The sequence below is a fragment of the Leptonychotes weddellii genome, chromosome 1 (genome assembly GCF_054177405.1).
Source record: "Leptonychotes weddellii isolate Sample4059 chromosome 1, ASM5417740v2, whole genome shotgun sequence".
Lineage (NCBI taxonomy): Eukaryota > Metazoa > Chordata > Mammalia > Carnivora > Phocidae > Leptonychotes > Leptonychotes weddellii.
The window spans coordinates 65,429,406-65,454,691 of record NC_138369.1 but is presented as its reverse complement, the minus strand read 5'-3'; positions in this window follow the sequence as shown (position 1 = coordinate 65,454,691).

Below are 25,286 nucleotides of genomic sequence, written 5' to 3'. Positions count from 1 at the left end.
TAAGAAATATCTACAAACCCATTTTTGATACCTGCAATACTCCCTTCTCCTATGAGGTCACTGTCTTTCCCATAGTGCAATAGTCTTGCATGAAGTCTCCTGTTTGACTTTTTCCAGCAAATTCTTACTTTGACACCTCCTTGCTCTCTCTTCAGCTCATCCTATTCCCTAGTTGTTTTTTTTTTAACAAGGAGGAAGAGGATTCTCAGTTGATTTATCTCTCTGGGAAGTTGAGGGAGATTACTTAGGTGCGTGCTCAAAAGGGTCTTGCCTAAAGCAAGTTGCACCTTGTAAATCCAGTTGGCTTCATTCCCAAAGGGCCTCAATTTAATAAAATTAAGAAAACGATGTTAGGTTCCAGTCTGTCCTCTTTCCTCTCTTTTTTCTCTTCTCTCACTACACACCATGCACACCCATGTGTATCCTTATGTTTTTAGGAAAGAAACTCCAAGCCTGGGATAGGTGACAACCACCAGATCCCTCTACGGTGAAGGGCTTGTCACCTGGCTGCTGGGAGAGCTGTTGGTAGAAAGCCTCAGCTGCAATCTCCTTTAGTGACGCCTCACTGCAGAGAGAGCCCTTGTCTAGCAGACGCCAGGCACCCTCACTCAATGTCTGGCAGATGCAGGGGTATAAAGACCTGGGCCTCTTGGCCCAACTCAGGACAATCCTTCAGCGTATTTTCCAGCTCCAGAGCTCCCATAGAATCAACTGAGGCTGTCACTGGGCTGAGTCCTTGCTCAGCTTCTCCCTCTGCCCTGTCCCTCATCCTCCCCGCTCTTCCCTCAGTGCTGATCCCAAGAATACTTCATAACATCCCACCCACTAACCCATCTCAGGTCTGCTTCCCAGGAAATACAGCCTGCAGTGGGGTTGTGATGAGAATCAAGTGAAGGGTATGTGAAGTTCCTGCAGAATCTCCCAAGTGGTGGCCTGCAGAAACATAAAAATCATCATGGCCACTCACTGAGCACCGTGTTGGGCACTGTAATGAATATTGTTAATTTTCACAAAAGCTACAAGATAGATATTTTCTCCTTTATTTTCAGAGAGGTCATGGTGTTGCCCCAGGTCATTAAGTTAAGTGGCAGTGGTGAGACCAGGCCTGAGGTCTCTGCGATTTCCCTTCATCCTGCCACGTCATAGCCTACTACAACCTCAGGCCAGTTAGGACACCTTCTCAGTTGGGTGCCATCTATGGACTAGAAAGCTATGGCTTTAAGAAATAAGAGTCTTAAGACAAGATAGAAATGCCTGCAGGTGGGGAGAGTGTATTTGAGAACAGCCAGTGAAGAGCTCAGCTGCCTCCTCCCCAGCAGTTCCAGGCTGTGCTCCCTGCTGAGAACAGAGGAAGGTTGTCAGGTCTATTAACCTCAGCAAATGTAAATGAGGACCCAGATGCTCTCATCTAAAATAAAATCCTCCCCAACAGATGGTCAGGTTTAACAAGTTGGTATTGAGACCGAAGCTCCCAAATAGCTCATCTGTACAAGAGCAGAATCAAATAGAACCAAAACACCAGCCAACCCATTTTCTGGGCCTTAGATACTGGTCATGAGAATGACCAGCAGCTACAAATTGCATGGCATCTCTCACCAATGCAGCATCCACGTGGCAAAGAAGATTATTTTATTATCGGATCAAGGGAGGCCTGATTTGGTGACCAAGAGACCGTCTCATGTGGGATAGTCCTGCAGGAAGAAATGATCGATCCCTTGCATTCTCTCTCTCTGTGTCAAATAAATAAATAAAATCTTTAAAAAAAAAAAAAAAAGAAGAAGAAGAAGTAAGGTTAAACAGTCTAAAAAGTGGGCAAGTTCCATTCATGAGATTAAAAAATGCAGTGGAGTTGAACAATGGGTTCAATAAGACATTAGAGAGGGCCTCTCCTAGGCAGCTTTTCTCAGTCAAGGCCCATTTCCCAGAAAATGAGGCTGAGAAATTGAGACTTTAATGAAGAGTAAAAGTTAACCAGGAAATGTTTGGAAGAGGAGAAGGAGAATTCGTTATAGGCAGAGGCGATTGATTTGCAAAGACCCAAAAAGGAATAGCATACATGGGCAGTCTGGGTTCATTTGGGACAAAGTTTTTGAATATTCTTTGAAGAGAGTAAAATGTTACAATACCATATTGTTTTATCTTATATACTTTATGAAGCATGACAAATCTATGTAACACTTACTCATTCACAGATATTTATTGAGAGCCTACAAAATACCAAGTACTATCCTAGGCCCTGTATGGTTATGGTCACCAATAAGAGCTGCCCCCTCACTAATAAGGTTTGTACTGGGTGCTCATTAATATGCCAGAAACCCTAAATATTAGGACAGAGTCTTGGTTCTCACTGGGGTGGAAGATTTGGGTCACCTGGGGAGCTTTTAAAATTGTCAGTGCCACGACCGCACCCTACCAATTGAATCCAAATTTCTGGGGGAGAGACACAGCCCTGGGATTTTCAAAATCCCAGGCAATCCCAGTGTGCAGCCAAGTTAAAGAACCAGTGAACTAGTGCAGTAGTTGTCAGAGTTAAGTGTGCATTAAAGTCACAGAAGACTAATTTAGTAGGTCTAGGGTGAGGCTCAAGAATCTGCATGTCCAACAAGTTTGCAGGTGACACTGATGTTGTTGGCTCAGGGAACAGACTTTGAGAATCAGTGCATGAGCATATGAGAATTTATCTGTAGTTATTTATCTCACCAGTCAAAGATACCTCCCTGGTAGACCTACACATGAATTACACATTAAGGATACCTCTCGACTTCAGTGACAGATTCCCCTTTTTAGTGCATTTTCTTCCAAAAAAGGGATGAGGACAAGAACTTGAAAAGGACTGTTGATTGTTATATTAAATCTTCCTTGCTTGGAGAGTTTCCACAAAGGAAAGCACTACGATGAGACCTTGGAAACGGGGCTCTCCTTGTTTGGGCAGCACAACATGAAGGTTAAGAGCAAGGAGTCCAGAACCACGTGGTCCCAGAGCACATCTCTGCAAACTACCAGTTTTGTGATCTCCAACAAGTTACATGTACTTCCTGTGTCTCAATTTCTTCTTAAAGTGTGAGGGTTGAAAATTCCAATAAAGTGCTCAGAACAGAGCCTGGCACATGGCAAGATTTATATAAGCGTTGGGTATTACTATTCTCCTGAAATCAGTCCACTACTCTTCTTGAATAGTTTATAAGGTTGCAAACTACAAACATCCTCCATTATGCTCCATGTTTCAGATATCTACCACATCTTCCAAAGACTGTACCAATGGGATAGCATATCCTATGAAGAAACAAAACCCATTATGAATACCAGGTTACAAATACTAATAAACTCTATGGGCTCAGTAGGCATTACATGGATATAAAAGACATAAAATCTACTCTCAAGGAACTTAATCCTGGTGGAAAAGTGAAGTCACGCTTGCAAATACCTATAGCCCAAAGCACACTTTATAAAGACGTTCAGAAAAATGAAAGTAAAGTTCTGTGGGCCCGACAAAAGAGAGCAGACACCTGGTTGTAAAGATAATGTCCCACAGCTCTGACTTCAGGGAGAAAAATGACAACTGGTTTGGGTCACAAAAGATGAATAAGAGCTCCATATACAGAGATAGTGAGGAGAAGAGCACTCCAAGGAGAAGGAATGGCATCGGCAAAGGAATTAAGGAAAAAATACAGGAGTAGGTATAGTTCAGGCAAACAGAGAGCACATGCATTTGGAGCCCGACTCAGTGTCACTGTGTGTATTTTTCCCCTTACAGCCTGCAGAACCAGCCCTGCCTCGGTTCCTACTCTGACACATGAATAAAGTTCCTTTAATAAGAAGATATTAATGTCTGTCAGTGGATAAATTTTTATTCCTGCAATTAAAAGTCAAAGGAACTAATAAAAATTAATAAATATATAATATATATATATTTGATATATCAAAATGTCATTTATATATTTATTAATTTTTTATTAAATATATATATATATATATTTGAGTCTGTGCTGGCTCCCTGCTCAGTGGGGAGTCTGCTTCTCCCTTTCCCCCTGCCCCCTGCTTGTGCTCTCTCTCTCTCTCTCTCTCTCAAATGAATAAATAAAATCTTTAAAAAAAAAGAACAAAACCCAACTTTACTGCTAAGGCAAACACCTTAGTTTTACTATTGTGGCATATGTAACATGACTGATGTTGGGCAATAAGATGACAAACAACATTACCTAATCAAATCTGTAGCTCTTTTATTATATATTGATTATATACAGAGTTTGCCTCAAGTAATAGAATTTTCTAACTTTATATTCAACAAAATGAATTGAGATAAAAAGGAGAGTTTTTGAGGTACACATTTTCTTTTTTTCTTTAAGACTTTATTTATTTGAGAGAGAGCATGAGGGGGGTGGTGCAAAGGGAGAGGGAGAAGCAGACTCAGGGCTCGATCCCAGGACCCTGAGATCACAACCCTAGCTGAAGGCAGACACTTAACGCACTGAGCCACCCAGGCGCCCTGAGGTACGCACTTTCATAGTATGCAGGATCAGGAGTAACTCAGATCATGTTAGACGATTTAGTTCTATCACTAAATGTCTGGAGTTTTGCTGAATGAATGGACTTTCTTTGCAAACCAAATTTCCACCCAGAATTTAACTTTAACACCGTATCTCTAAGGAACTTAAAACCTGACGCTTTTCACAAGGAACTTGGATGGAGTTTGCAAGGTCATTTTCTATGTAAGAAATACTTTTAGTTCTCCCTTGCATCTGCCAGAGAAAGGAATTGACTATTCCAAGGCCTTCATGGATCTGTTAAAGCTGATTCTCACACCCGGACTTAGACTCCCTTCCCTGTGATCTTTGTCAGTCAGTGGTGGCCACCTAAGAGCTACCACAGTATCAGTTCCGACGGTGCAAGTGACAGCGCCAAGGACTCTGTCCTGGTCTCAGGAGAAGAGTCCTAGACTGGCTCCCAGTGATCCCTGAATCTCCTCCCAGGATTGAGCATGGGTCAACACTTAGCAGCTGCCAAATAAATAAATGATGATTTAGCAGTTCTATTCATAAAGCATACATCACAAAGACGAATAACTTACTAGTCCCAAATGTCGTGAAGAAAACTTGGGAAAGTTACCCTCATGCAATTTTAAACAGTCCGCCTCCACACCATGACACCCAAACTCAAAGAGAGGAAAGGCTGCAAGCCTGGTTGCCCCTCTAATAGAGGGCATGGTGTCAGAATCACTTGGTGGCCTCTTGCAAACTACACAGGATCTCCCATCCCCAAATTCATATGCGACCCCCTATGGGATGAGGATCGCTGCCATATTGAGTCACTTTTATCTATAGAAATACATTTTACATTTTTTTAAGATTTTATTTATTTATTTGAGAGAGAGAGAGAGAGCATGAGCTGAGGGGAGAGGCAGAAGCAGGCTCCCCACTGAGCAGGGAGCCCAACGCCGGGCTGGATCCCAGGGTCCCAGGCTCATGACCTGAGCCGAAGGCAGATGCTTAACCAACTGAGCCATTCAGGTGTCCCAGGAATACGTTCTACATTTTACAAGCAATGAGATATAGGCAAAAAAGGAATCATTATCAATTTAATTTTAAATGTCAACTAATATTGAATGAAAAAGATTGAGAACTGTAGTGTTTATTAGCATATCAGCTATGGGGAGGGAGACAGAGAAGTTTAAAAATATTAACAAATAATGCTGGCGAATCATCAAAGGGAGAATTTCCCAATTCTGGATGCCGATCCAGAAATTCGCCTTCCTTCCGTAAGAATTATAAGACCTCGCTCCACCTCCCCACAACACACACATGCATGTGTGCTCCTTCTTGTTGCCTCTTTGAAATTTCACTTGGGGTAGGACCTTCCTTCTTATAAAGGCTTCCCTTTATAAATACCTGTGCATTTGCTGCTCTCCAAATTCCAGAACTGTCCTTCCTGCAAAACTGTCTTCTTGCCCCTTGTCTCAGATGCTCCACCTGTGTGAATAATAAATATTTATTTGATCCTCCCAGAAGATTGATGGCATGAGTTTGATATCCGAACCCAGACTCAGGAAGGAGCTTCTCCAGTCACAGGGAGATGGCTGTAACACCCCTCCAGTAGTTGTTATATTGAGGAAGGAATTGATTGAACAAATATTTGTTGAGTGCCTACTATGTGTCAGGCATAGTCCTAAGCACTGGGGTTGTGGCATAAACAGGAAAGACAAGGCCCGTGACTGCTCAGAGCTCACATCTGGTAGGTCTGTGAAATGTATAGAGCATATGCAACACACCTGACCAACGCAGCCAACCTATGAGATTTGTATACATTATTTGGGCCTCACTTTCTATTCCACTCACTGGCCAGGTCTGATTCACACATTCAGATCGAGAATCAACACTGCCATAGGGCAGTTTTCATATGATATGTGCTGCAGACATCAGTCCCAATTGAGGTGCAACCAGTGTTACTCTCTGGAGCCAGCTGCAGAATCTTCTAATAGTATTGGAACTCTGTGAAGCCTCTTTCTCTCTCTCTTTTTTTTTTTTTTTTGTAATCACACCCAAATTTCAGTATATGTAAGAATCGATACTCAAGGAGTATTTTCCGTATTTGTTATCTTTAAGGGAAGTTCTATCTAAGATACTAGGAACGTAGTTGCAATTAAGAGGTTTCCTACTGGGGCGCCTGGGTGGCTCAGTCGTTAAGTGTCTGCCTTCGGCTCAGGTCATGATCCCGGGGTCCTGGGATCGAGCCCCGCATCAGGCTCCCTGCTCAGTGGGAAGCCTGCTTCTCCCTCTCCCACTCCCCCTGCTTGTGTTCCCTCTCTGGCTATCTCTCTCTCTGTCAAATAAATAAAATAAAAATCTTTAAAAAAAAAAAAGAGGTTTCCTACTAAAGATAGTTGGAAGCACAGAAATCCAGAGGGATGGCTAAACAATTGGGGGGAGTTCAAGATGTAGATACCAAAATACGGGGTCTACTCGCTTGAGCTGGGGTCCAGACAGAAGAACCAAGGTAAAAATCAGAGAGCCAGAAAGAAAGAGGTAGAGAGGGATGGAGTTTAAATGAGAACAAACTGGTAATAAGGAAGCCTAGATGGGATCCCAGGGACACTCCCTTGAGCACTGGGTAATTCACGATGTACCTGGGGTGCATGTCCCTGCGGAAATACAGTAGTCTTCTAAAAAACCAAGGGAGAAAAGACACCAGATCAAAATGAGTGCTTTATCCGTCATAAGCCCTTTATGTTCCTGCTTTTTGTCACCAGAACAGATATCAATTTGACCTTTGTACTTTCAGTAGCTATGTCACCTAGCTACACTTTAGTATCCAAGACCCTCATCAAATAACAGCACAATTAAGAGTGAAAGTAGAGAAATATCCTTGGATGAGCCAAACGGACTCGTCTGAGCAAGAAATGACCTGGAAGCTTCTTGTGTCTTGAGGAAGAGGAGGGATGGGAGTTGGTTAGAGACCAGAACAAGGTCAGGCTACTGAAAATGTTGCTGTTACAGTACAACCTAGTAATCCTTGGAAGAGTGACAGAGTACTTTATAGTATGCGATACAATAAATGGTCTACATTAAATACCCAATTTGTCAATATTGGGCCGGGGGGAGTAATACCTGAATCACTGGGAGAATGTTAGCATTCATTCATTGTGCTCACATCTGCTAGTATCTTGTGATTGCATTCTCCGTATAAAGAAACAGGATGATTGAATGGACATATTTTTATATACATGCAGTAATTCAGCCCACTGAAATTAGCACTCACCCTAAGGGTATAATTCAATCCTATCACAGAGCAACAGATAAAAGAGAGATGAGAGAGAAACAAATGCCTATTAAGATGGAAAAGGCAAAAAAAAAAAAAAAAGCTGTAACAACTGTTTGAGAGCAAGTCTGTCTCTGCAAACCACTAACGCTCTAGATACTTCTTTCCAAAGCACGAATAAAGCATAGGAAGTTATTCTGTCTTCTTTTCCAAAAGGAAATCAATATCCCCAAGTAGTCCAAAACCGAGACTGTATTTGAATGCCTTAAATCAAATAGGTATACTATGCTGTGTTTATTAATATCTTACGGTATATTATCCTTTCTAGTTTAGCAAGGGCCCCACACAACCAATGAGTAAAGGTTCACATTTTACCTTTATTGGCCATACAAAAAAAAATGAATCTGAAAGAGGTTATGGGACCTCACCAACTATTCATTAGCAGACTCAAAACCTGTCTTTTAATTTCAAATTAAATATTATTTTCATTATTTTAGTCTAGCTTTTAATATAAAATTTTAGTGTATTATTACGTATTTAATATTGTATATGATAACAGCTACTTAAGGAAAATCACCCTCAATGTGTCTGTTAAAGATATTATTTATGAAATTTGAGTTCCCAGAGCACATGGAATGATCCACTTTGTTTCATACAGCTCCATGATAATGCTTGCACTGAGCATATATGGGATCTTTGAAGGTGCGTGATGAAAATATGGACACCCACACGGATCCAAACAGTGAGGGTGATGTTAGTCAAGGGCTTGGCGTGTAATTTGTCATTATTTATCTTGATTATTTTTTTTCCTTTTTAGGCTTATTTTATTAATTCTCTACTTTTAAAATTGATCAGGTAATTTATTTACTCTATTTTTTTCATGTTAAGTAATAAGTATTACTATGGAATGAACTTGTGACATATGCAATAAAATGAGTGAATTTCCAAAACTGTATACCGAGCAAATGAGGCAAGACTCCAATAAATACACACTGTTATTCTTTTTTATGTGAAGTTCTAGAAAGGCAAAACCAATCTACATTGACCGAGAGAAAAATCAGTGGTTACTTGGACCAGGGGTTGGGGTTAGGAAATGACATATAATGGACACAAGGGAACTTTCTGATGTGATAGAAATGTTCTCAATCATGATTCTGGTGGTGGTTACACAATTATATAATAGACATTTGTCAAAACCCATCAAATTGTACACTTTAAATTGGTGATTATGTATATAAATTACACCTCACTAACTTTGATTGATCAAAAAAAAAGAAAAAGACACATAAGTAAAGTTTTCATCAATAATATTTATAATGAGGTTTTTATAATGTATTTATGACATATTTTTACGTAAAGATCCCCATTCAAGCCTTAAACGATTCTATGAAATAAGGACATTATTATTACCATCCTTATTTCACAAATGATAGAACTGAATTTTGAAGAGTTTAAATAACCTGCTGATAATCACATTGCTAGTAAAACAGAAACTAAGATTTGAGTTCCAGATGTTTTGAATCCAAATTCTCAAATGGTTCTCTCAACCCAATATTGAATCCCTTTCCAAATCTTTCCCAAAGTGAACTTTTCAAGCATCTCAGTACTGATGGATAGCCGAAAAAGAAGCTAATTTTTCAATAAAGTTATTCATAAATAGAAACAAGGTAAAAGCAGTTAGCGAGCATTTGAAAGCAGCTAGTTCCTTTTCACTTCCAAAGGCTGTGGGTTTGCAGGCTTGCACCTCACGTTTCGTGACTACTCAAAGGCGAAGTATGCCTTGACAGCATTTTTTTTTTTTTTGCATTCCCTCATCCTGTAAATGCCCAGAGTTCTGCATGCCCTCTAGACTTGCACTGCTCTGTCCCTCCATGCCACTTGTCTCAGATTAACTCTGTCATTCTGCTTAAAATATCCATTTCCCTCAAAGGCTAATTAACCCTAGTTAATATCAAAGGAAGAACAATATAATGTAACCCGTCCATACTAAAACCTTAATTGCTAATGGTCCATTTTATTCTCTAAAGAACTTCCATTTTCAAGATGACCACATTAAGCATAATGAATCTGTAATTGGTATGATTTTAAGGAATGTGTTAGAGTTAAATGATTTGATTTTTATACTCTACTATGGAAGTCACGACTTCTATTCACCAATAGCAGGTCCTTCTACTTCTGGGCCAACAGGAGGGGTGTACCCCTTCCCACCCTTAAAGTTGGGCAACGTAGTCCATTTGACTAACTCACTTGGTCGATGGAATATGAATGGAAGTGATGTGCCAATTCTGGCCCTTAATTGCGAAGGCTGCCATGATCATGAAGTTCTGGATAATGAACTCTCCATAGGCTGGATCTCTAAGTGAGGCGATATAAAGCAAAGTCCTCACTAATACTCAGAGCCAATGTAGCCTGCACACAAATTAAACCCTTTGTTGTTTGATTGCTTTAAACCCATTAGATTTTGGTGAGATTGTTTTGAGAGCATAATCTAACCTATCCTAAATAATACAATTAAATTCCAATATGTATGTTTCTCTTTCTTTATAACTTATTTAATATTTCCTAAGTTCGGACAGGTATTAAAAGTGATCTAGGGGCGCCTGGGTGGCTCAGTCATTAAACGTCTGCCTTCGGCTCAGGTCATGATCCCAGGGTCCTGGGATCGAGCCCCGCATCAGGCTCCCTGCTCCGTGGGAAGCCTACTTCTCCCTCTCCCACCCCCCCTGCTTGTGTTCCCTCTCTGGCTGTCTTTCTCTATGTCAAATAAATAAAACCTTTAAAAAAAAAATAAAAGTGATCTAAACATCTCTTTTAAGGTTTCATACCCACTCACCCACCCACCCCTCAAGAAGTTGTTAAATTGATGGTGTATCCTAGGACCCATGGTGTATGGAATGGGGGTAAGAATCTACACAACACTTCCTTCATTTGGAAGGATCTTTCCTTCCAATACATTCTCCTTGCATGCCCCAAGATCCCAAGGAAATTTTGCTTCTTCTACTTCCCACATCTTGGAATCCCTCAAGAATCTCAGACCATCACCATATCCTTTCTGCGTCATAATATCCCTACTCTGACCCTCTAATATTTTATTGAAAGATGCAAGTAATATACATGAAGGCAGCTTATTTTCCCTCTTATTCTCTTCTGTACTCTACATATTTCTGTAATTAAATGCTACTCCCAGTTTAAAGAAGATAATCTTCCCCCAAAAGAAGGAAGTGAATATTTGGTCAAGGATATCCCTTTAAGTAAGCCTCTTTTTTTTTTACTCTTATTGACTGTCATTTCCCCATGTTTATTTCAAACGCCCCTCCACTGCCTCTTCTCCAAGGACAGAATTACCCTACGCTTCTTGATATTCCAACAGTTTCCTAAAGTGCTTTTATATTGGTTAAATAAAATAATCATAGTCAGCATTTTGAGAGATATATCTTCTGCAGAGTGGTCTTCTTTTTTTAGAATTTTTTACTTATTCATTTGAGACAGAGAGACACAGAGAGAGAGAGAGAGAGAGCAGGAGCAGTGAGGAGAGGCAGAGGAAGAGGGAGAAGCAGACTCCCTGCTGAGCAGGGAGCCCGACATGGGGCTCAATCCCAGGACCTGGAGATCATGACCCGAGCCGAAGGCAGACGCTTAACCATCTGAGCCACCTAGGTGCTCCCAGAGTGGTCTTCTTATAAAAGAACCACTGGTCTTGTCAGCTTTTCTTACCTTTTTGTCCCTTCTCTTACCTTTTTTTAAATTTCTTTGCTCATGTCTATCCTTTCAGCTCACAGGCAACAAACAAAAAACTTTAATTTCACTGTGTTTCTTATTTAAAGTCCTGTTATCTGCCTGTCCCAGTTGAGAAGACATCTCACTGCTCATGCAAAGGTCTCTCTATCTTTGGGTAATAATTTCCATAAAGGATTGGGACCCAATCTAGAAACTAAATACAGCTTTGAAGGTAACTTGTATATTCACATGACTCTTTGTACCCCAGGGGCATCCATTAGATATTTGTTGTCATTGTGGGCATTCTGATAATGACACTTGTCCCCTGTCACCTGTCAGGATGAGCAAAGCCTGCTATTTCCTGAGTCTTTCTCATGAGAGGCTGGCCACACTCCTCACTTCTCCTCCGTGCATCGCTAGCTCATAGCAGCTCACTTATAAATATTCATTAAGGGTATTCACAAGTGAGTTGACTATAACACCAATTCTGAATAACTCAGTGAAGGAAGTAAAGAAAATTACATCAAATGAGACCAATTTTAGTTGTTCATATGACAAACTATGGGGACTAGGGAGGAAACGTCATTCTGAGGATATAGTTTTTCTTTCACTTCAAATTCTTCAATGATATTGCACATAGGTTAAACAAGTCTGTATAGGGGCACCTGGGTGGCTCAGCTGGTTAAGCGTCTGCCTTTGGCTCAGGTCATGATCCCAGGGTCCTGGGATCGAGCCCCGCATCGGGCTCCCTGTTCAGTGGGGAGTCTGCTTCTCCCTCTCCCTCTCCGTCTCCTACTCCCCCTGCTTGTGTTCCTGCTCTCACTGTCTCTCTCTCTCAAATAAATAAATAAAATCTTAAAAAAAAAAACAAGTCTGTATAGTTGGCAAAAACATACAGAATATAAAAGAAATGCCCTCCATAATGAAGAGAAAGAACAATTTTCTGCCTAAAATACAGAAGGTAGAAATTTGAGCCATATAAACTGTGGTTGGAATCCCAGTTCCCTTACTTACCAGTTTTATGGCTTTAGTAAGACACTTAATCCTTCTGACCTTATAGTCCTTATCAGTAAAATGGGACTCATTCATATTTACTTCATCAAGAACTCATGCATTTAATACATTGGCACAGGGCAATTCTTCAGTCAAAGGCAGCTATGAGTGTTATGGTCCTGGATTTATAACCCAAGATAATAATAATACTATCCTCCAAGCCAAGCATTTTGCTCACATTATGTTATTTAATTCTGTCAAGGGCGCTATAAAGAAATGTTGTTAATATCATTTTATAGATGTAAAAACCCAGTTTTACATTATGCAGTAACTTACCAAATGTCACAGAAATGAGGCCTAGTATACTCAAGCAGGTTTTCTGGTGAGTATCTTAAAACAGTGCTTGTCAGATATTAAGTGCACACAAATCACCTGAAGATTTTATTAAAATGTTAATTCTGATTCAGCAGGTCCAGGGTGGGGTCTGAAATTCTAAATCTCTAGCAAGGACCCAGGTGATGCCAAAGCTGCCAATAGCAGGAGGAATTTAAGCTCAGCCCAGGGTCTTAATCTAGATGCTGCACTCCTGTTGTAATAAGGCATCAGATGTATAGGGTTAGGTGAAAGGACAAAAATGATCAGGTTATGAAAAAAACAGAAAACTTTTTAAGTTATGCAAAGATGAAAGGTGAATATTATAAAGTGTTTTTCTCTGGGGACAGAAATATTAATGTTGTAATTTTCTCTTTTTCACCTGCTTATTTTTCCTAGCCTACATAAAATCTATGATCGCTAGATCAGTCAATCCATTATTGAACTAATTCTAATTAAGAACAGGGATTCTCCCACTGAAAGAAAGGAATATTTACATATGTACTCTCACTGACTTCTGCTGACTTCATCATCAAGTTTAAAACAACAACAGCAACAAGCAGTCCCATGAGCTATGAATGCTGGTAGCAAACCCTTATGGTAAGAAGGGAGGGCTGGCAGATATTGATGTGCTGAGGAAGTATGAAATTGGTACAGCAGGTTGGCCTGAGTCAATTTCCAGTGGGACCGGGCTACGTGATATGGAACATTTAAAACACCTACTCGAATGGCTGTACATTGAAGAAAGGGACATGCCCAGAAAGACTCAGATTTGGGGGGATTATTAAACATTGCCTCTGAGCTAATGTTAACTTCCAGGGACCTAGGAAAGAACACCAATATGGCCCACCAGTCAGAGAGAGTGGGAGGTTAGGAGGATCATGTCATAGGTGGAGTTTTGACCTGAGTTTGTCTCCCAGTGGAACCACTTGGTCCATAAATCCACCTTGTGATTATTTCCCTGCTCTTGAGTACATAGTTGAACTGATAGGATCAGAAATTGGCAGACTCCACACTGGTTTTCTGATCTGTGAACTGGGGGTTCTTATGCAGGAAGTACCACTCTTCTCTCCACCAAAATAGAAAACCAAGAGCAATACTACATACATAAGGATCTTAGAATTAGTTCCACTACGAAAAATTTGAAAGATGCAGGACTATTAATCCTTACAATGTCCCCATTGGTACTACCTTAACCAAGCAATCAAGGTTAATACCAACAGTGGTAAGTCATATTGAGAGTACAGAACTTTGACATGATATGATGAGAATGACACTTCTTTTCAGTGTTTTTCCTCTCCCAAACCTATAACCCCAGCCTAAGCATGAAAAAAGTCAGACACATCCAAATTGAGATTCTAAAAATACCTGACCAATGTGCCTCAAAATTGTCAGTGTTATAAAAAACAAGGAAAGTCTGAGAAACTGTCACAGCAAAGAGAAGCCTTAGGAGACATGATGACTAAATGTAATGTGGTATCTTGGATGAGATGCTGGAACAGAAGAAGGGTATTCGGTAATAAAGTAAGGAAATTTGAATAAATGTGGACTTTAGTTAATAATAACATATAAATACTGGTTCATTAATTTTCACATATTACCATAATAATGTAAGATATTAATAATGGGGGGATGTTTGTTGAGTAAATGGGAACTTTCTATATATACTCTTTGCACAGTTCTCCATAACTTTAAAATTATTTTAAAACAAAATGTTATTTTTTTTAAAAAAAGATTAGTCTATGAAAATTATTTAAAGCTTAATTAAGTGAAGATTCCAGTTACCTCTGTTGTTCAAAGTACAAAAAGCTTGGGCGCCTGGGTGGCTCAGTCCTTAAGCGTCTGCCTTCGGCTCGGGTCATGATCCCAGAGTCCCGGGATCGAGTCCCACATCGAGCTCCCTGCTCGGCGGGAAGCCTGCTTCTCCCTCTCCCACTCCCCCTGCTTGTGTTCCTGCTGTCGGTATCTCTCTCTGTTAAATAAAAAAAAAAACAAAAACAAAAACGAAGTACAATAAGCTTAATGGAGAAAATCAGCAGTATTCCTGACATCTGTAAATACAATCTTTTATCTCAATATGCAATTTTTGGTTTTGTTTTTGTTTTTTTGCTGTTTTGAAGTTTACATATGGAAAGAAAGGCATATATAGATGTTGAAGTGACCAATATAGAAAATGGATGAACTCAATATTTTTTTCTGAAATATAGGAACCATGTGTTCGTTTTTAAGTAAAAGATACTATGCTATGTTAAATTATATTTAAAAAGACATAAATTTAACAATAAAAATAATGTTCTGAAAACATACTATAAAATAAAAATTCATTTTTTTTAAGGTTTTCTTTATTTATTTGAGAGACAGACAGACAGAGTTGGTGAGAGCAAGCACAAGCAGGGAGTAGAGGGAGAAGCAGGCTCCCCGCTGAGCCGGGAGCCCGATATGGGGCTCGATCCCAGGATTCTGGGATCATGATCTGAGCTGAAGGCAGACGCTTAACTGATTGAGCCACCCAGGCGTCCCATAAAAATTCATTTTTAAAAAAATTCTGCATTTTCCTGAATCTCTTGAGGTCCAAATATTTTTCAAGTTTCACTAATCAGAGAGCCCCATGAACTTCATGAATCTGAATTCAGAAATGTCTTAAGTGCAGAGGGGACAGGGACATGCAAGGTATCTGTTTTGCTGGTAAGGATCTAATAGGCATGGCTTGGTTCTGAACTGGTAGCTGCGACCTTATCTCTGGATTTCAGCTAACATAGCGTGGAGCTGCAGCAGACTGGCAAGGGCTTCCCGATCCCCAGATCCCAGGGAGGACTACCACGGGTGCCTCCCGGGTATAGCAAAGGTACAGCTGTCTCTTTGGGGATTCAGCTCTCCGATGCTGGCTGTAAGTCAATCCTGAAGACCTGGTCTTTCAGACTAACCATAATTTTGTCAACATCCAGTTCCCTATATTAAATCATTTCCTTCTCAAAATGCTAGAGTTTCTGTTGTCTTCAGCTGAGCAACAATTCATATAAGGAGCCAGGAAAGGAGCCATACATAAGTGACGAGGACTTCATGCTGCATATTAAATATTTAAGAACATTTTCCATGTTTACAGAAAATGTTATTTGCCATTTTATTTTAAATAGAATCTAGTCTCGGTTTATCTTTCGTTTCCCCTCTTTAATGGCCATATGGTAGACCTGTCTCTCTCTACTACAAGGATAAAGAACACTATGCGAACATGGTGCTGACTGGCACCTGACAATCGGCCTCAGCTTGGGGCATGTATGGGGAATGGTGTAGGCTGTGGAAAACTCAAAATGGAACCATGAGATGAGATGCTATAACAGGAAGAAGATAAGGGCAACAGAAGAGGAAGAGGGCAAGCTGACTGGAAATAGTGTCTCAGACTATGTCATACACAGCATGACATCCTTCCCAGCGCTGGTGTGTTTTCTTGAACCCAGCAAACCCTGCCATCTCACAAGTGAGTATGGTATTGCATTGCATGAGAGCAAAATGCATAAACCGCTATGTTGTAGGCCAGATTCCTCAAAATCATTTAGTTTGGCCCAAATCATGTTGAAGAAACTTGAACCTACATTACAAAATGAGAGAGTACATTAAAAAATATGGATTTCTAGTTTGGCTTGAAAAATGAGAAGATCTGACAATTCTGGGAATATCTTCAGAGTATTCTAGGCATACCAGCTTTGGCAGTGAACAGCAGAGCTGAATTCAAGTTCCCTCTCATGACCCCCCATACTCATCTTTATCACACAAATCACAGTGAGTTGTGATTTTCTCTTTGCTCACTCATCTTTCCCTCTGGTTGTGGGGTGATACTATTTCTTTTACACCTGTACCCCTCCCACCCTGACTTACGTAGTATATTCCTGTTAAAATTAATAAGTGTTTATTAACTTTAGGGAGTCAAGCTATCCACCATTAACTATGTTAAAATAACATTTATTGAGTTCCTACTCTGTTCCACGCACTGATCTGGGAGCTTCTCGTGCACCCTCATTCAGGCAGTGAACAGACTAGCATTGGTACCAAGCCAAGGAAATCAGAAGAAACAAAGTTAACATTGATGAGACTCCTTCATAAATGATGTGAGATTTCAGCTGGTTTTTAAAAGAAGATATTTTAATAAATATCTTTTATTATAATAAAAAATAATAAATATTATTTATTAAAATGACATTTTAATAAATAAGGTAGGTACAGGGTGGTACCTACTATTCTAGAGAGAAAAATAAAGCCCTGGTACAAGGCACACCTGAAGAGTGAGGAACAGACCTGCTGTTCTAACAAAGAACCCAAAGGAGATAAAAATGGAGAAGAATATAAGGGTCAAATGTTGGAACAAATAAAGGCCTGACTCCAAGGTTCAGATCAGATCTTATTCACATTGGATGCCATTTAAGTAGATATGATGAAAAGTGGGGTAGAAATATTTACGTAACAACAATTTGTAGAAAGCATTACAGATGGGAAAACTGTGGCTTATAAAAGCAGGTGATTTTCAAAGTGTATACATATGTCAAAACTTGTTAAGTTTTGTACTTTAAATATGTGCAATTTATTGTACCTCAATTATACTTCAATAAAACTGAAGGAAGCAGATAGACCTTCATAAATATCCAATTTATATTCTCAAGGGCAGCAATATTACAGGGGAGGAAGTAAGCTAATCTTTACTGAAATCCTACTAAGGACAAAGCGCCATGCTAGGGACTTTATCCAAGCTATCCCAGTTAGTCAGCACAGCAGCCCTTCGCGTGAGACATTATCAACCCTACTTAGAAAAACTGAAACTCAAATATCCACTCCAAAGTTCACAGAATTAGTGAGAGATCAGGTTTAGACTTGAACTTAGGTCTATTTATCTTCAAAGCCCTGAGATTCCAAGTGATCCCACACATAGTGAGTATTAACATAGAACCTAGAAACAGCTTAATTCTCTAGTCTGATGACAAGTACCAACGAAAATTGGTGGGAACATATACATAATCCAAATTAAGGACTTTGATCTATGCTCATTGAGCTTATTATCCCGCAGTTTTCTTTTCTTGTAGTGCTCTTGTCTGGCCTTGGCATCAGGGTAATGCTGGCCTCAAAAAATGAGTTGGAAAGTACTCCCTCTTCTCCAGTTTTTTGGAAGTGTTTGAAAAAGGTTGGCAGAATTCACTTTTTAATTTAACTTCTAATTTAACTTCTTTAAATATGTGGTAGAATTCACCAGTGAAGCCATCTGGTCCTGGGCTTTTCTTTGCTGGGAGAAGTTCGATTCCTGACTCAATATTCTTACTCTTCTTACCCTTTATTGGTCTGTTTAGATTTTCTATTTCTTTGTGATTCAGTCTTAGTAGGGGCTGAAGAGTGAAGAAGTGAAGAGATGTTGGTCAAAGGGTGAAAGTTCCAGTTATAAGATAAATAATGCAGATCTAATGTACAGCATGGTAACTATGGTTAATAACACTGTATTGCATCCTTGAAGTTTGCTAAGAAAGTAGAACTTAAGTGTTTTCACTAGAGGAAAAAAAATGGCACCTGTGTAAGGTGATGGATATGTTAATTAGCTTGATTGTGGAAATCATTTCACAGTGTATACGTATATCAAAGCATCACATTGTACACCTTAAATATATATAATTTTTATTTGTCAGTTAAACCTCAATAAAACAAATTAAAGACAGAAAAATTTACTCCAAACACTCATTTTACATTTTTTGAAGACTTTTCACATCCTAAGATATTCTTAACCTGACTAGAAATTTAGTGAAATTGAGAGAAGAGAACAGAGAGAGAAAAAAAAAAGAGAGAGAGAGAAGGAGATAGGAAGAGAGGGAGGGAGGGAAAATAGTATAGATAGATGAAGACCATGTCTCTCAACTTTTATGCCCAATTCACACAATATAGGGACTCTGTTAAATGTCTAATTCAATCCAATCCATTTATCATGAATGGCATCAATTTCACCAATGAAAACTTATTTACAAGACCCATTAGGCCAGTGAGTAAGCCACTAATTTCACCAGTGGAAACCCATATGTTAGTTAACAACGCCTGTGGTTATTGATCAGAAATAAGGGTAGCAGAACTCCTAAGTGTGAACTTTCTTTCTTTTTTTTTTTTTTAAAGATTTTATTTATTTATCTGACAGAGAGAGAGATAGTGAGAGCAGGAAAACAAGCAGGGGGAGTGGGAGAGCGAGAAGCAGACTTCCTGCCCAGCAGGGAGCCCGATGTGGGACTCGATCCCAGGACCCTGGGATCATGACCTGAGCTGAAGGCAGACGCTTAACGACTGAGCCACCCAGGTGCCCCCTAAGTGTGAACTTTCTGATACTAGCACCCTTCCTGGAGTAGAATTTCTCATTAGGGAAATGACAACACTAATAATGTTACTAAAGTGTATACAGAATATTTGGCTGCTCATCCTGAAGTATTTTAAAATAATAAAAAATGTTCTGTGCAAACTTTATCTAAATTAAAAGGTGTCATAATAAAAATGTAAAACACATTGAATAACTCCAAGTTTCAACATATCGTCGTTGAGTTACAGAAGTTAATTTAAGCAGAGAGTCATTTTAATTACAGAGCTATGTTGGGTCAAAACCTGGATGTGGTTTGTTGTCATTGCTGAATTTTAGGAAGCTTGTTTTTTCATTTGCCCTCATGTGGTTCCAACTGTTATAGTTCATTGTGGCTGATTTGCCTACAAATTATTGGCTTCTTGAGTCTTGCATTTGGGAATTTTTGTTGATTTTCAATTTGGCGCTATTCTAGAATTTTTCTCTACCAAACTTCAATTTCGTTGGAACAAATGAGAAATGTGTAGTGGTCTTGAAAATATTTCTTTATTTGGCTGTTCTTATGCTATCCGTAATCAAATATTATGTGCTTCAAAATCATCGTTTATTTCTCAATTACCTCTTTAAATCAGCATGAATTCCTTCCTATGATAGAGAAGATAATCATTGCTGCTCCACCATTAAGGAAAACGAGGCATAGATATATTAAGTGATTCCATTTTCTCCACTGTAAGTGGAGAAATGTACATTGTGGTCTAATATGGAATGACATGTAAGGTATGCAGTTTTGTCAAACATTAAGACAAAGACTGAGAATATCCTTTTAGTAATTTTAGTACATAGTAGAATCTTCTTTCGCATTTCCCATGTTTAATGGTTTAATGTTCTGTGTCCTATTCTTAAAAGTCTAGAAAATGCATCAGAAAAGCTTAAAATAATTAATCACAAAGAATTCCACATCTAGTCCATGCAGCTATAGCACTTTTTTTGGGGGGGGGCGAGGGTGGAGCACAAGTGACCAAATTGTACAGACAACAAAATAACAGTAATTCTCATTTACAGTGGGTTTATTGTTCTAGTTCTCATTCAAAAAAAAAAAGATATATATATCTCCTACATTACTCTTAAACACAAGGGAAATGAAAATGCAACATATTTTCAAATTTTGAAAATGCAACACATTTTCAAATTTCTACTTTATTCTCTCCTGAGACACTATTTTAGAGGCCCAAGGCTACTAAAAGACTGCAAAGAATTTGCATGTTTTCTTTTAAATGAGCATCTTTTCAGGAAAGAATATATATCAGTTTCCATTGTGAGCACTGGAAATGAGATCTGAGGAGTGAAGATGAGTTGCTCAAAAGTTGATAAAAGAGTTGAACGATGGTCTAATTCTGGAACTGCTAAATAATTGACCATGGTACGTCCTTGTTGGAGGCCAGTGCCAAAAATAACTTCTAGAAATGGGATGAGAATCTCGGTCAGAATTGAATTAATTTCCCAAAGAAAGAAGAACCCTATTTTGTCAATGTACAGTAATTTTATCTTCTCATAAAACTTTTACCACAGTCAAAAGCATGTGTATCATTGCTAATGTCCAACTTTTGCCCAAGAGCTGAATATATATTTCCCATTTTATGGAGTTGTTCCTATGCAGGATGTCCCGGGTGCCTTGTTGATGTTCTGTAAATTTCTCTTCCCCTAGGTTTTTACCACAGTGTAAAGTATGTGTCTTATGGCTAATGTTTACTCTTTGACTGAGCTGCATAAATACTTCCCAAATTGTACAACTGTTTCATTTCAGAAGGTTATTTGTAACTCACATTTGTCAAGGTCAGAAAATAAATATACCTTACATACTCAAGGTAAAGGATTGTGGGGTGCAAAATGGAAGCTAAAAGAAAGTGCATAATGATAAACTCTCCAGAGATCTTGGGAACCTCAGAGAATTTCAGGGAGCAGCCTGAGGCCTGATTACCCCATGTTCTTTCACCAAGGAGGAGGATATTTCAGGAACGTGAGAGATGCCCCAGGATTTGTAAACCATGCACTAAGCTGTTTCTGACCTCTTTTCACTTGAAGCCATGCACCATCTCCACAGGCCTGGATTTCAAAAAAACACCAATGATTGGGAACACAATGCCTTCTGGTGTTATCTGAACATCACTTGCAATCTTACCTTAACGCCTTGATTCATGCAGCTGACAACTTTGATTTTCTGCACATAATGCAGTATTGTCTACCTCCGAAAAATAATGGGCTTTATGGAATACATTGTGTATGATTTAATTATTATATGTCAGGGATTTCATGACCCAAGGAACATCCATTTAACTTCCAGAATAAGTATAGCTCAACACAAATACACACACACACACACACACCCAATATAACATGAGCACACTTTCAGTTTTAGATTTATATCTGATTTTTATAATTGTATTTGGTGGATTTTAAAATCACTCTGTGCAAAACATGAAGACAAGAGCATATTTTGAAAACCATGTTGATCATTTAAACTGTTGAACTTTGACAATGATAGATAAAATAATGTTCAAAAGTTGGCAAATATTTATCTAGAAAATATCTATTAAATGATAGACCAACTAAAATTAGATGTATTAAAAATTATTTTCATTTGCCAGGTTAATGAAGAAAGAGATAATAAATGAATTAAACATATGGTCATGTCTCAATTGGGTGTTTTACTTTATCTAAACAGTAAAATTATCCAGTCTTTTTTGCTAACTGCACTAATATTCATGAAAACTAACAAAAACTGAATAACTCCTTTCCTTTGTGCTTTTAGATCTCTATATTGGGGATATATGTCTATCAGAGTTTTATACAACTTTAACCTTACCTTTGTAGAATAATGGTTTAATCTGGTACTGTTGACTCCCTATCTAGTATGAATCAGTATATCAGGCTTCACTCTGGGCTTGTAATTCCTCTGGGGCAATACAGATAAATATATATCTCCACTTTGTTGAAAATTTTTAGAAAAGTCGTTGAGAAAAGTGAACGCCCATAATATGAACACTAACGCAAACTCTAGTACCATTTAATACCCACACTGACTCTAATTCTAATACCAACACTTACCATGTGTCAGGCAACCAGGTGTATTGATTACATGAACTATCTTCTTCCCTGTGGTGGAAACAGCTCTTATTAAATTCATTTTTCAGATGAGGAAACTAAAATAAAGAGGCCAAGTTCCCATAACCAGTAGGAGTGGAAGCTGATTTTGAGTCCAGATCTGTCTGAATCTAAAAGACATACACTTTCCACTCTACCTCAGACAAAACTAAGCCATCTGTCACTTGACATTTTTTACTGCATAATATTGGAAATAGCATCATTATTCTCATTTTCACATCATTCCTTAGACTCTTACTTTCTTCTTGCAGTATATTCTTTTTATATCAAGGATTTCTAGTGTAAAATTGTTGAACCTTTAAAAAAAGACTTTACAGTGTTTCATTATATTCTGTAAAACTTTACTGGTTTATATTCCCTGTTGGCATTTCCTTGTCTTTCACTCAAGATTTTTTGGTCACACCACCATCTTGCTATCTGCTATTTGTCAGTTGCCAACTGTCATAGGCCTGGGCATCTTACTCATCATCTTGACTCCTGTTCACCTTTTTAATCATTACTGCAGTGCACTTGGTGAAGCTTAGCGAAAGACAGAGCAAACAACCCTCCTTCTTACTTTTCTGCACTTTTTTTTAAAAAAAGATTTTATTTATTTTTTGACAGACAGAGAGGGGGAGAGAGAGAGAGCACAAGTAGGGGGAGCAGCAGAGGAAGAAGGAGAAGCAAACCCCCCGCTGCCGAGCAGGGAGCCCTTTGAGGGACTCCATCCCAGGACCCCAGGGATCATGACCTGAGCCAAAGGCAGATGCTTAACAGACTGAGCCACCCAGGCGCCCCACCTTCTGCACTTTTAGGCTCCACAAGCCTATTTGGGCACATGAAAATCTCCTTATTGACAAGGTCAAAAAATTTCAGAAACAGTTAATAATGTACAAGGTTCTAAGTATAAAGTTGAACCAATTTAGATTTTCTCTTAGGTCTTACAATGTCCGGGCTCACAAGAAGTGGTCCCCAGGTGGGTGGGGGCCAACATGATTCATAATCTCAAGTTTGAGCCCTTTTTTCAAGTATCTCATACTGAAAACTCTTCTTCCTTTCGTGAAGAAAAACCCCATATGAAAAGATGTTCTGTATCATATATCAATAGGGAAGTGCAAATTAAAACAACAGTAAGTGGCACCTGGGTGGCTCAGTTGTTAAGCGTCTGCCTTCGGCTTGGGTCATGACCCCAGGCTTCCTGCTCCTTGGGAAACCAGCTTCTCTCTCCCCCACTCCCCCTGCTTGTGTTCCCTCTCTTGCTGTGTCTCTCTATGTCAAATAAATAAATAAAATCTTAAAAAAAAAAAACAGTAAGATACCACTATACATCTATTAGAATGGTCAAAATCAGGAACACTAACAATACCAAATCCTGGCAAGGATATGAAGCAACAGGTACTCTCAATCATTGCTGGTGGAAATACAAAATTGTATGGCCACTTTGGATAACATTTTGACAGTATCTTACAAGACAAAGCATGCTGTTACCATTCAATCCAGCATCATGTTTCTTGGTATTTACCCAAAAGCATTGAAAATATGTCCACACAAAAACCTACACATGGATGTTTATAGCAACTTTATTCATAATTGCTAAAATTTGGAAGCAACCATGATATCCTTCAATAGATGAATGGATAAATAAACTATGATACATCCAGACAATGAAATAGTATCCAGTGCTAAAAGAAGTGAATTATCAAGGCATGAAAAGCCGTGGGGAACCTTAAATGGATATTACTAAGGGGAAAAAACCTGTCTGAAAAAAGCTACATACTTTTTCCTGAAATGTAAAAGACTCCAACAATACGACATTCTGGAAATGGCACAATTATAGAGACAATAAAAAGTTCAATGGTTTCCAGGGGTTAGGGAGGGGGGTGGGATGGATAAGCAGAACACAGAGGATTTTCAGGGCAATGAAAATGTCCCCTATGATATTATAATTATGGCCACATATCATTATACATTTCCTAAACCCATAGAATGTACAACAACAAGAGTGAACCCTAAGGTAAATTATGGACTTTGGGGGATGGGGTGATAATGCTGTATCAATGTAGGTTTATCAACTGTAACAAATGTTGGGATGTTGATAGTGGGGGAGGCTTACATGTATAGGGGTGGGGGTGTATGAGAACTTCTGTACTTTCTTCTCAGCCTTGCTATGAACCTAAAACTGTTCTTAAAAAATAAAGTCTATTTAAAAGGAAAAATTATGAGGAAAGTCCTTTCTTTGTATTCCCCAAACTATTTTCTTTTCAGTATTCCTACAGATGCCAACTGAACCTTTGGCACAAAATCCCTAAGGTAGAAGTATCATCCAAGGACAAACATGTTTGTTTGCTGTTGTTTTTTCAGACACATTCCAATATAAGCCCTTTTAGAGGGAGCATGATTTTCTCCATTAGCAAGTACATACCTGCATTGGAGTCAAAGGGCCTCCATCTTTATGCTTTTTAGAACTTTTGGTTTCTTTTCTTCTCTACTTGAGGTGTCAACTAAAGTCTCAAAAAGTTCTGTTAGTCTTGAATAATTGAAATACCTGGGGAAGAGTATAAATGTGGGTTAAATTTTTTTCATTTTGAAGTCTTCTTGAGATAGAAGTTGATCAACAATTTTTTCCTGCCCTGCCTACATTTTTAAACTAGGTTTAATACCATCTGTCCTGCTAAGAGTTGCTTAATTGCATTCCTCTCTAATTTAAAGCAGCAACATTGAAAAAAAGGAAAAAAAAAATTGAAAAAAAGGGATACAAGCAGTTCATCTAATTTTCTTTTTTTTTTTTTTAAAGATTTTTTATTTATTTATTTGAGAGAGAGAGAATGAGAGACAGAGAGCATGAGAGGGAGGAGGGTCAGAGGGAGAAGCAGACTCCCTGCCGAGCAGGGAGCCCGATGCGGGACCCGATCCCGGGACTCCAGGATCATGACCTGAGCCGAAGGCAGTCGCCTAACCAACTGAGCCACCCAGGCGCCCTCATCTAATTTTCAATCACTTTCTT